The following is a 10531-nucleotide window of genomic DNA, read 5'->3' as shown; positions in this document are numbered from 1 at the left end:
CTCTCTCTCTCTCTCTCTCTCTCTCTCTCTCTCTCTCTCTCTCTCTCGCTCGCTCGCTCGCTCGCTCGCTCTCTTTCTCGCTCTCGTTTCCTCTCGCCCGTTACTTGCCGATTTTCTTCTCCCTGTAATTCTCATTCTCGAGACGGCGCGCTCGAGTGTAGCCTCGCGGTTAGCTCACTCTCCTTCGTTACGTCCGTGGAATCACTGCTCGGCGATCAAAACAATCCCCGCGAAATAATGGTAGGAGTAACAACTTGTTCGTAGGAACGTGTCAAACATTAGTACGGTCCGGATCGGTTCTAATATCTTGGGTAATATAGAAACGACTGTAACGAGATTAAACATCATCTCGATGAAAATCGCTCATCACTTTTCAACGGCATTTCTTCTCTCGAGCTACGGGCGTCGATTTTTTTGGTAAAAAATTATTCTCAGCCGAAAGGTTTGTGAGACGATAATTGATTATTGCATATTGCATATATATATTATATAAATAACTTATATAAATAACTTTTAAACATTTAATTGAATAAATTCTTCAAAATTCAAAAATGCTTAAAGGAAACTAAAATAATTCACAATTTTAGTATATATATCAAGGTCACATCTTGAGAGATCTTAAACTCATCGGTACTTTCTAGAATACATCTCCGAAGTGGATACACGCGATACGTCGATCGGAAGTAGCCATATACAAAGTAGTCCCCAAACGTAAACATAGGTGTTATTGGTAGCGGTAACCGAGGACGCCCCATAACAATTAGACAAAAGTAGACGTCATGTAAACGTAAAATGGCACAGAGTTTTCGAAGTTGTGTTCGAAGAGATCCCGATATACAAATCGAAATTTCGTTAGACGAACGTTACGGATTCGTGAAATATGAATTTGTATATTTGTCAGAAACGTGGCTAGTGGTGGAGGCTGTTGCATTATTTGACCTAACCAGCGCAAAAAGTTGGCACACCACCGTCCCAGAGTCCCATTAATCTTTTAATTTTTGATAATTGAATTAGTCCCGTGGCTAGCGCAACGGACAGGAGCACGACCGAGTTGTAGCGTTCTCCCTCTCTTCCTCGAGAACCTTGCAGTTTCTCCACCGCCGTTCTCTTCGCCGGTTCCGAGTGGACCCGGCCTCTATCGGCTACCTCCTCCCCCCCTTCTCTATCTCCTGGTCGTCCACCGACTTCTCCAGCTTCTCTTGCCGTGCTCCACCGCCGCCACCTCCACCATCTCCGACGACCATCTCCGTCGTAACCTACCACTCTCGGACTCTCCAGCGTTCCCTCCCGCCCCCACCCCGCCGCTCCCTCCTTGGCCCTCTATCTGGACGGGGAACCTCGTTACTCCGGCACGGTGGTGGAAGTCGCAACGGAACTTCAGTGCAGCTGCGACGAGCAGCTGACGCGGAATCGTTTTGGTTAGTTGCTGCTCGAGGCTCTCCCGTCGCGAACGCACTGGGCCGATTTTCAATCGCGACGTACCGCGCGCGCGGTTCAACGCGACCGTTCAGTGCGCATGCCCGTGTGCTTGTTGCGTGCCTCGAGTACTCGCAGAGAAGCTGCGCGCATCGAAGCAGACGCGTTTTGGTGCACACCGTCTCGAGACTTTCCCGCACGTCAAATGAACGGAGCCCCGATCGACCGCGGCCAAGAGAAAGCAGCCTCGTCAACGCGTCGACGCCGAGTGTCGCGAGATCGTGGCGATTCGACGACCGATCACTCGTCGGCCACGAGCCGATCCGACGGTGGTTGAGCTCGCGATACCGCCATCGCTGCCAACCTCTTCCTAGCTCTCCTTCAACACGACCAACACCGACTCGGGTGAGTGCTAAGGATTCTATAATCCAAGGGATGCACAACGTCCACCGAATGATTAAACGTGAACCCGATACGAACGACACGGAAAACACTCCTGTCGCTCCGACACCAGTAAAGGTCCGTTTTCACCGTGATACAAAAGTCACGGATTTAAAGCTCCGTTTTCACCGCGTTACGAAGTCACGACTTTTAATGCAGCTACGTTAAATCTCGCTACGTTTATCGTCATGGATACTCGAATGCGTTTTCATTCCAGTCATGAATTTCGTGTTCCGTTACGTTCTATTCACGCCATGATATCAAATCATTTCTATTTTCAAATCTAATATCACGGTTTCACCGTGACATTGGACGTTACCGTTTTCGTCTCGGAGATTCAACAGAAATGTACCGAAATCAGAAAATTCCGACCGCAAGGGACTAAATGTCGCGATCTTATGATAATCCAAATCGCAAATCCTATGTGGACATGACATTCCAACCACGAATATCGCGTTCTCGCGACGTAAATTCTTTCTATTTTCCATTTACTGTATTACACACCACATCCATACATCATTTCGTTCGAAACTGCAGGAGCCGACAAAGTCACAGAGTTGGAGAGAGGAGTTACTATTTTGAGAATTCCCATCAGAAGAAGAACTTGAAAATCCTGTTCACGAATGCGTGTGCTACCAAATATAATCGTAAAAAAAAGTCCATTCAAAGTATTAACGTTAGAGGGTCCCATTAGAGAAAACAAAACTGAAAACAAAGAAAAATGAAATTTATTCGTGGCATTACTTATTTACTATCGAGGTCTATCGCTTACTAGAAAAATAATCAGTTTCAGCGCACGGCGAGCACGCAAACTATCGGCGCCTTGATACTCTATCGTTAACACGACGCGAGCATTATCTGTGACGTCATCAACTTGCATGCACGCAGTGCACCGAGCCTTTCCTTGTCTCATGCGCATTTTACTAATACAACTTAGGACGACATACGTTTTCTTTCCGTTGATCGAACAGCGTAACTTTCGTTACGTCCACGTAAACATTCCTAAAAATATATTACATGTAATGCCTCACAAATTCATTCTATATGCAACTACTATATTCAACCACCCAGTACAACCTGAAACGAATCTCATTTATCGATGAAACCACCTGTTCCCATTAAAAGAACATACTCTAGATCTTCGTAAAACGCGATTACGCTCCCATCTAGAAGTAAGGTAATTATTGTTTAGTAACGTGATTCGGTGGCTAATTCTGCGCTTATTAATCTTGACTAACTAGGTGTAGGTTATGTTAGGTGGTTGGTCGTCTTCCCCCGTCACCTCTTGCCGCTATGCTCGCCCACGTCGGCTCGTAAAGCAGTCGTCTGTGTACGCAACGACGCGTATGCGTACGCCCGTACTGACTCGCATACCGACGTACACGCGAGCCCTTCTCGTTCCACGCACCTGTTCCGTTGTTGTCGTTCCGCCGCGGCGTGCTTGCACGCGACAGCTCGTGCCACTTACTTCCAGTTACTCGTCGGGAGCCAGCCTGCATCTCTGCGTTCAGAGGTGACCAATACCCCCATCTCGATACAAATCTCGGATAACGAAAAGATTTGTATTAACAAGGAAAGTTCGGGGATCGTTACGGGCTGAGAAATTCGAATTTTTGCGGAAATAAAACTCACGGGAACCTGATTACGTTATTCGTTTCAATTTTGGCCAAAAATTGGCTTTAACACGTTGAATGCCGGACTGATTTCCAAGGGAATGCCTACAGGGTTAAAATCGTGTCTCGAGACGGTTGTAAACTAACACATCTGACGTTTGTCGTGTTACTTACTTTTTGTATCGTCGTCAAAATCTACGAATTCTATTCAGACTTATTTTCATTGATGCGTTAGCTTTTAAAATGAACAGCTGAAGTTCCTTAGCAGAAATCTCCGTCACCCATATATAGACGACGTGGCGTTCAACGTGTTAATGATGGAATCCATCCCTTAGAAATAATTCTGGTTCTTTATATTTATGCTAATTGATGAACTTCTCTCTTGTAAGATAAAAATCAGGAATAAAAATCAGAACGAACAAACTTCCCCGTTATACCAAATCTCGAAAAGTAGAAGTAACTATAGAAAGATTTGAATAGTTTCTTGTCCCCTGTATAGTCTCGATACTGTATAAAATAGAGAAATGATACAAGAATAAGACTAGCTGAACTTACACGAAGCGATACTACGTAATAAAGCACACGCCTAAAAGTGAGGAATAAATCGCTATACGTTTGATTTCGTTCGCGTATTATTCCAGTAAAATGTTTCCCATCACTCGTGTCCTCGAGGTGAGTGCAATCGCCCGTTGATGTTGTTGTTATTGTTTATCTGGTCGGTACGCAGTGCGGGCGAAGAGGTCGACGTATCGTCGTTGGAAGAATTCGTTGTCGCGACGGACGAACCAATATGAGACGACTCTTTTTTTTCTGTGGAAGTAATCGACTCAACGTCAAACGGATTGCTCGTTTCTTGGACGCTTCGAGGCAAACTCGCTCGCGAGTGCTCCGGTAAACTCGCGCTCGAGCTCGAGCACGCGAGGTCGCAGCCTTCCCTCTCCTTCCCTTTCTCCTTTTACGCGTCTCTTTGTCTTTCGACTTCCTCGGATTCTCGTCTCCCTTTCCCACTCCCTCTATCTGCTTCGCTCGGTCGCTCGTGTCTTACCGAACTAGAGATCAAACATGGGCAAAATTTTATTTCGAATAACAGATAACGAGTAAAGCAAAAAACGTACAACGATCGATTCGCGATGCTTATTCCGTGAACGGTTATTCGGGATTAGGCCTTTATTCGACGAAGTCAGTGTTTCTCAATCGGTGGTCTGCGAAAATCTGTGTATCTGTGCGAACGGTACAGCTGTTACGACGGCAATTTATACGGGACTAATTGCTGAATTTAACCCCTTCCCGTGCCATTTAGCTCGTCGAAACTCGGGCCCAAGCGGTAAGCATCGACGCCCGCTAAACAGACCAGACTGATGCTTGTAAACAATCGCAATACCAAAGTATCTCGTCGCGAGTCTGACTCGCGATATTCACGTTTAGGCGAAAATCTTCGTCGCGAGTCCGACTCGCTAAAGTACGGGAAGGGGTTAAGGAAATAAACAAGTATAATTCACCGGCGATCTTGGGCCCCGTTGAGAATCACTGGTCTAAACAACCGATTGCCGTGTGCAGGTGTAGCTTCTATCATCCATCGCCTCGAATCTCGTTATTCACTCAGTTTCCATCGTACCCTTGGCCAACCTGCTTCGCTTGTCAGTGCGGATCTAGATTGCGCGCGTTACGTGCACGCTCCTCGATCACTGCGAGCAACTGTGTCGCGTTGATTCCATGGAACACGTGCCACGACTCGTTTCGCTCGCCTCTCGTTCGAGCTCCGGGCCCGGTTTGGAAAAGAAACAGACGAGCGTGCTGTCATCCCAAGACGTTGTAACCCTCCCCTCTGGAGAAAATATTGCGTGTAGAAATTAATTCTGTAGTCCTATATTCAATCACTTGTTAACGGGTTAGTCGCGGTCAGAAAGAGGAAAAACAACATTTCTTTGTGACTTTTTTTTTAGTTATTAAATAATAATTTGCATAAGTAACAATTAAGTATATTATAAAGCATATTTCAAAGAACTAGAGAACATTTTTTGTTTTAAGAAACGTTTAATTTATATCGTCGATAACAGCCGATGACGTAGACGACGATTTAAAAACATAGGATTGCGGCGAGCAAGATTTCTGTACACTGGTTTACCCGAAAACAAAATTAAAGGAAGATTTCGAAAATATATTAGTCTAGCGGGTCCCTGATCGAAGGATTTTGGAAAAAATTCATTTGAAACAAGATGGCGTACATTTGAAGTTGATTTTCAATTTTTTCACTCAAAATTAAGCGATTCAATGCAGGATAAAAAAAAAAGTATACAAGAAAATAAAAAATTCTTCGATCAGGGACCCGTTAGTCTAATATATTTTCTAAATCTACTCTTAATTTTGTTTTCAGGTGCCACCAGTTTGAAGAACTGGTTTTAAAACAATTTATTCGAGGCATAACTCGTCTATTATCGAGGTCTATCGGTTACTAGAAAAATAGTCAGTTTCAGCGCACGGCGAGCACGCCAACTATTGGCGCCTTGATACTCTATCGTTACCATGACGCGAGTACTATCTGTGACGTCACCAACAGAAGAACAGGAAGATATTTTTGAAAAACAAAAATTCTTTTATGGTTCTTTAAGACGTACTTTAAGACATACTTTGCGATATATTTCCATTTCATTAATAAAAATTATTATTTGATACCTTAAAAAAACACACACACACACAAGAAACTGTCAGTTTCCATTTTCCTAATTGCGACTAACCCGTCGAGTCTCCACTAATGATATATTTCCATTTCATTAATAAAAATTATTATTTGATACCTTAAAAAAACACACACACACACAAGAAACTGTCAGTTTCCATTTTCCTAATTGCGACTAACCTCTTAACTCTAATTTAAATAGGAATATTTAATCGTCGTTTTATTACGTTAAAGCACGTTGTACGTCTACTAGAGTTCATGTAGATGCATCACAATGGCCATCGGAATGGGAGTTAGAAGATTGGTACTCTGACGCGATAAAATAAAGAGTACGTCTACTTAAATTGGAGTTATAAATGATTGAATATAAGGGCACAGAATTGATTTCCACACTTAATAGGTTCAGCGCGTTCCTCTCTTCCGAGGATCCACCCTGCTTCCGGATACGATCAATGTCGACGATCCCGAAATCGAGTTCGACGACTCTGGGAATTCCTGGAGATTCGATTCCCGAGATACGCATCACGCGCTCGTTCGGAGGTTTACGTAACCGTGCGCGATTCGAAATAACCTTCCGCACGATTTCGCGGCCGAACAAACTTAGTATCGTAAATATCAGGCTTTGCAAAGGCTAAAGCAGAGTCTCCACTTGCAATAAATGGAAGTTCGCAAACAATAACTTGCTATTTTGCGTTGAATCGAAATTGGTAATACTACGATGCCGATGTGGCTAGCATTACCGATATATGTTCTTTTTTCGTGTTATGCGCGTGCTTACGAATAAATGTGCCCGAGCCGTGACAAACCAAGTACAGTTTATATGCGAATAAAATCGAAAACAAAGGATACATTCAATCGTTCTTCTTATGTAATCAAGAGAATCAACTGGCGCTAGCAATCATCGTACGCGGAAACTCCGCTTAAGGATCGAAAATAGAGGATCGGGTGACGCAGTGATTCACGATATCCGGTCGATTCATTTGTGACGCTTTCGTCGCTTGGCAGAGGTGTTCGCTGTCGCGTTACTGGCCGGAGACCAGCCAAATTTTTATCTACCCAAAATTCTCGAACAGTTAAAAACAATGATATATTTTTCTCGCAAAATTAAATCATAAATACCACTACAAATATAAATATTTGACCAATTTGACCCTTTGAGGTTACGATTCACGTGACACTTTGTAGAGCCAACAAAAGAAATTAGCGAGACGCTGTTGAAATCTTATTTTGCGTCTTTAAGATCCTCGGTGGCTAAGAGATCAACGTTGCATTATTTTATTTCTTCTACTCTCGTCTCTGTCGTTCACGATCACGGTCCGATCGGATACTTGGAACCTAATGGATGAGACAAGTTCCGTTTATCTCCGATTCAGCAGTTGGGGATAATACCTTGGACGGTTCGGCGTTCGTAGAAGAATGCGGCCGGCGATGGACGAGGAGCAGGAGGTCAGTCGGGCTGCCGCGACTTTTTGGTTTCGCTGGCAGACCAGTGGAGACTCGACGGCGCCGTCGGACTCGGAGGAACGCGAATGCGAAAGCAGCGACTGCGCTACGGAGTAATGCTCTCCTTGAACTGCGGTTCGATTAAGGAAAATCTTCGATTGGAACGCTTAATTGCACTATCGTTTTCTTAAGGACCCATAACACAGTGCGCGCGCGGTAAGTGGGTGTATTTTTAATAATTTTTTTCCAGCAAACGATGAATGTTTTTTTTTTTTTTATTGATACTTCTATCCAATATATACATAAATAAGACACTACACAAATCTTCTTATCCAAATATTATGAATAGTTTGCGATGTACACCGCTACACTCTGACGAAGTTGCTGCTTGGTGGTTGACAGCGATTAAACTATACGGTTCATTTGAAGAAAAAAAAATATATATATATTTATAAACTAGACATATAGGTTTACATCACCACGTAGGGATTTCTTTATAAAGGATCCCCTTCTATTTTATTTTTATTCGTAAACAATGAAAATTGTCTGTGAAAATGGGACAAATAAAATTCGTTGGTCCGCCACTTTTTTTTCTTCTAGATATTGGAATTTCCCTACTTGATGCTATAAACCTATATGTCTAGTTTATAAATATATATATATATTTTTTTTTTCTTCAGATGAACCGTATGGCTTAATCGCTGTCAACCGCCAAGCAGCAACTTCGGCAGAGTGTCCTTTTGGTAGCGGCGTACACCGCAAACTATTCGTAATATTTGGATAAGAAAATTTCTGTAGTGTCTTATTTATGTATATATTGGATAGAAGTATCAATGAAAAAAAAAAAAAAAAACATTCATCGTTTGCTCGAAAAAAAATTATTAAAAATACACCCACTTACCGCGCGCGCACTGTGTTATGGGGCCTTAAATTCATCTCGGGCAACTTTGATTTCATTTTTATGGTTTTGATATCTTAGGTACGAAGAAATTGCTCGGAATTATTTAAAGTTTGGTATTCTATTAACAATTATTATTATCGTTAATAATTTAGTTTATCGTTATTTTAAGATATCATATATATTTTAATCTCTGTGGAACTACCTTTTTTACCGAACAAAAGAAAAATTATTTTTCAATGGATACATACTAAATAGATGAGAAATAACACTTTAACATGTAGATGGGGACTAAAGGGGATTTCGAGTTTCAAGTATTGCAGACAAATTTAAAATTTTGCGTTTGAAAGTGAACGAGGATCACGGATATACGACCGAGGGAAATTTCGCTCGACTTTCTAGGCTCGGTGCCCGTAGGTTTGGCCGCATTTTTTCCAGCCGTGTCGCGCGAGATTCTATGCAAATTCTGCTCCGCGTATCGCCTCCGGATAGTCGCTTGATCGGAGAATCCTTGACGCGAGCGCGCGAAAGCGAACGTTAGGAGCGAGCGCTGAAAATTGGCGATCTGTAAATCTAACCGAAATATTATTAACACGAGATTACCAAGGCAGCCAATTCGATAACCAAAAGGAAAATAGTACTGCGCTCAAGATGAGAGGTATTTAAAATGACACGAGGAAACTATACTTCAGCTGTTGTTGAACTTTGACGACGTGTGGATAGAAACATTTAGAAACGAATGTTTAAGCTATTCGTGTCAAGTAACGTTATTAAAAATTTTCTTCCACCCCTTCTCTCCCCTCGCTCGCAAAGATTGTGAGGCGTCCCTCCCCCACAGCGAGGGGTTACGACCTCCGCTTTGGAAAACACTGGTTGTTGCGTAACGTGTCCGTTGGGGAGCCCAGTAAAAACGATTCGCGCAAAATAGAATTCCAGTAGCGCAGAATTCTAAATAGAAATGTTTTAATAGCGAAAATGTACGAAGCACGACAATTTTTACATCAACATAACAGAATTACGAGCCTATTTAAACTAGGCTTTAAACCAGGTAATTGTAAATACGCGAAGGTAAAGGCAAAGAATTAATGTTCGCGTTTAACGCGTTCACTGTCATGCTAATATTCTTGAAAATTTCTACCGTGATTAAGTTTCGTTTCCAGACTATTGGAAGCTACGCGATCAAGCATTTATTGTAGTGTTTATTTTTATAACTTCAGTGAAGGTTAAGAATTTCATTCGAATTTATTTTCGTTGATACTTAACATTCCGAATTAATTTTGTTCGTTCTTCGGTGGAAAGCACTGTCACCCATATATGGGCGACGTGGCGATCAACGTGTTAATAGCGATGCTCGTGCGTTGAGAACGAGTGCGTTTTCTGAATAGTCCCGGACTTGCGAGATTACCCGTGCCCGCGATATTGCGCCTCTCGACGAGGTTACGTAACACGTCCAGCGTCTCGCGCTTATTTAGGAGAGAGTTTTTAACGTCGCGTCTGGCCGGCGATAAAGCGAATTGGAACGAATGCCACTGGAGAGATTCTCGGGCGCGCAAGCGGCGCGATTTCGCGGGTTGTCGAAGAATAAGCGAATGACTAGACGGAGGCACGGGATCGATAGGCGCGTTCGGTGTCGCAATCCCGCGATCGATCCGCGTGCACTAGTGGCCGCGATGCACGGAATTTTCCCTCGGCCATTGTCTAGCTCTCTCGCTCGCGTTTCCGTGCCGCGTTCCGGCTGGCCGACGGAGATTTTCAGCGCTCCCGCTCGCGTTTGCTTTCGCAAGTAGCGATGGGCCTTGAAGCAGTGGCGCGCCCAACGCGAGGGGAGGTGCGGGGCAGCAATTGCATCCCTCCTCTCTCTATAAATATCTGTTTCTTAAGCATTGAAATTTTTTACACGCAAGTGTAAACCGACACGTTAACACTAACCTACCACGATCGGTCGAATGAACGTTTCCAAACATTTTTATACTGTTCTTGATGTGAACTTCTTATACGCGATACATCATTCGTGTACAATTGTCTTCTGTACCTGAGCATCGC

At 43.2% G+C, this 10531-nt stretch overlaps 1 protein-coding gene across 1 annotated transcript in view; it reads left to right on the top strand.

The window, feature by feature from the left end:
• Nucleotides 1-593: 593 nt before the first annotated feature.
• LOC128886640 (BMP-binding endothelial regulator protein) overlaps nt 594-10531 on the top strand; it is a 41677-nt gene continuing 31739 nt past the window's right edge. Inside the window, exon 1 of the mRNA XM_054141703.1 lies at nt 594-1821. The gene's annotated coding sequence lies outside the window, so the exon portion shown is untranslated. The remainder of the gene's footprint in view (nt 1822-10531) is intronic.

This window comes from Hylaeus anthracinus, unplaced genomic scaffold (genome assembly GCF_026225885.1).
Source record: "Hylaeus anthracinus isolate JK02 unplaced genomic scaffold, UHH_iyHylAnth1.0_haploid 11985, whole genome shotgun sequence".
Lineage (NCBI taxonomy): Eukaryota > Metazoa > Arthropoda > Insecta > Hymenoptera > Colletidae > Hylaeus > Hylaeus anthracinus.
Note: the sequence above shows the minus strand (reverse complement) of the source record. Positions and strands in the feature narration are given on the sequence as shown.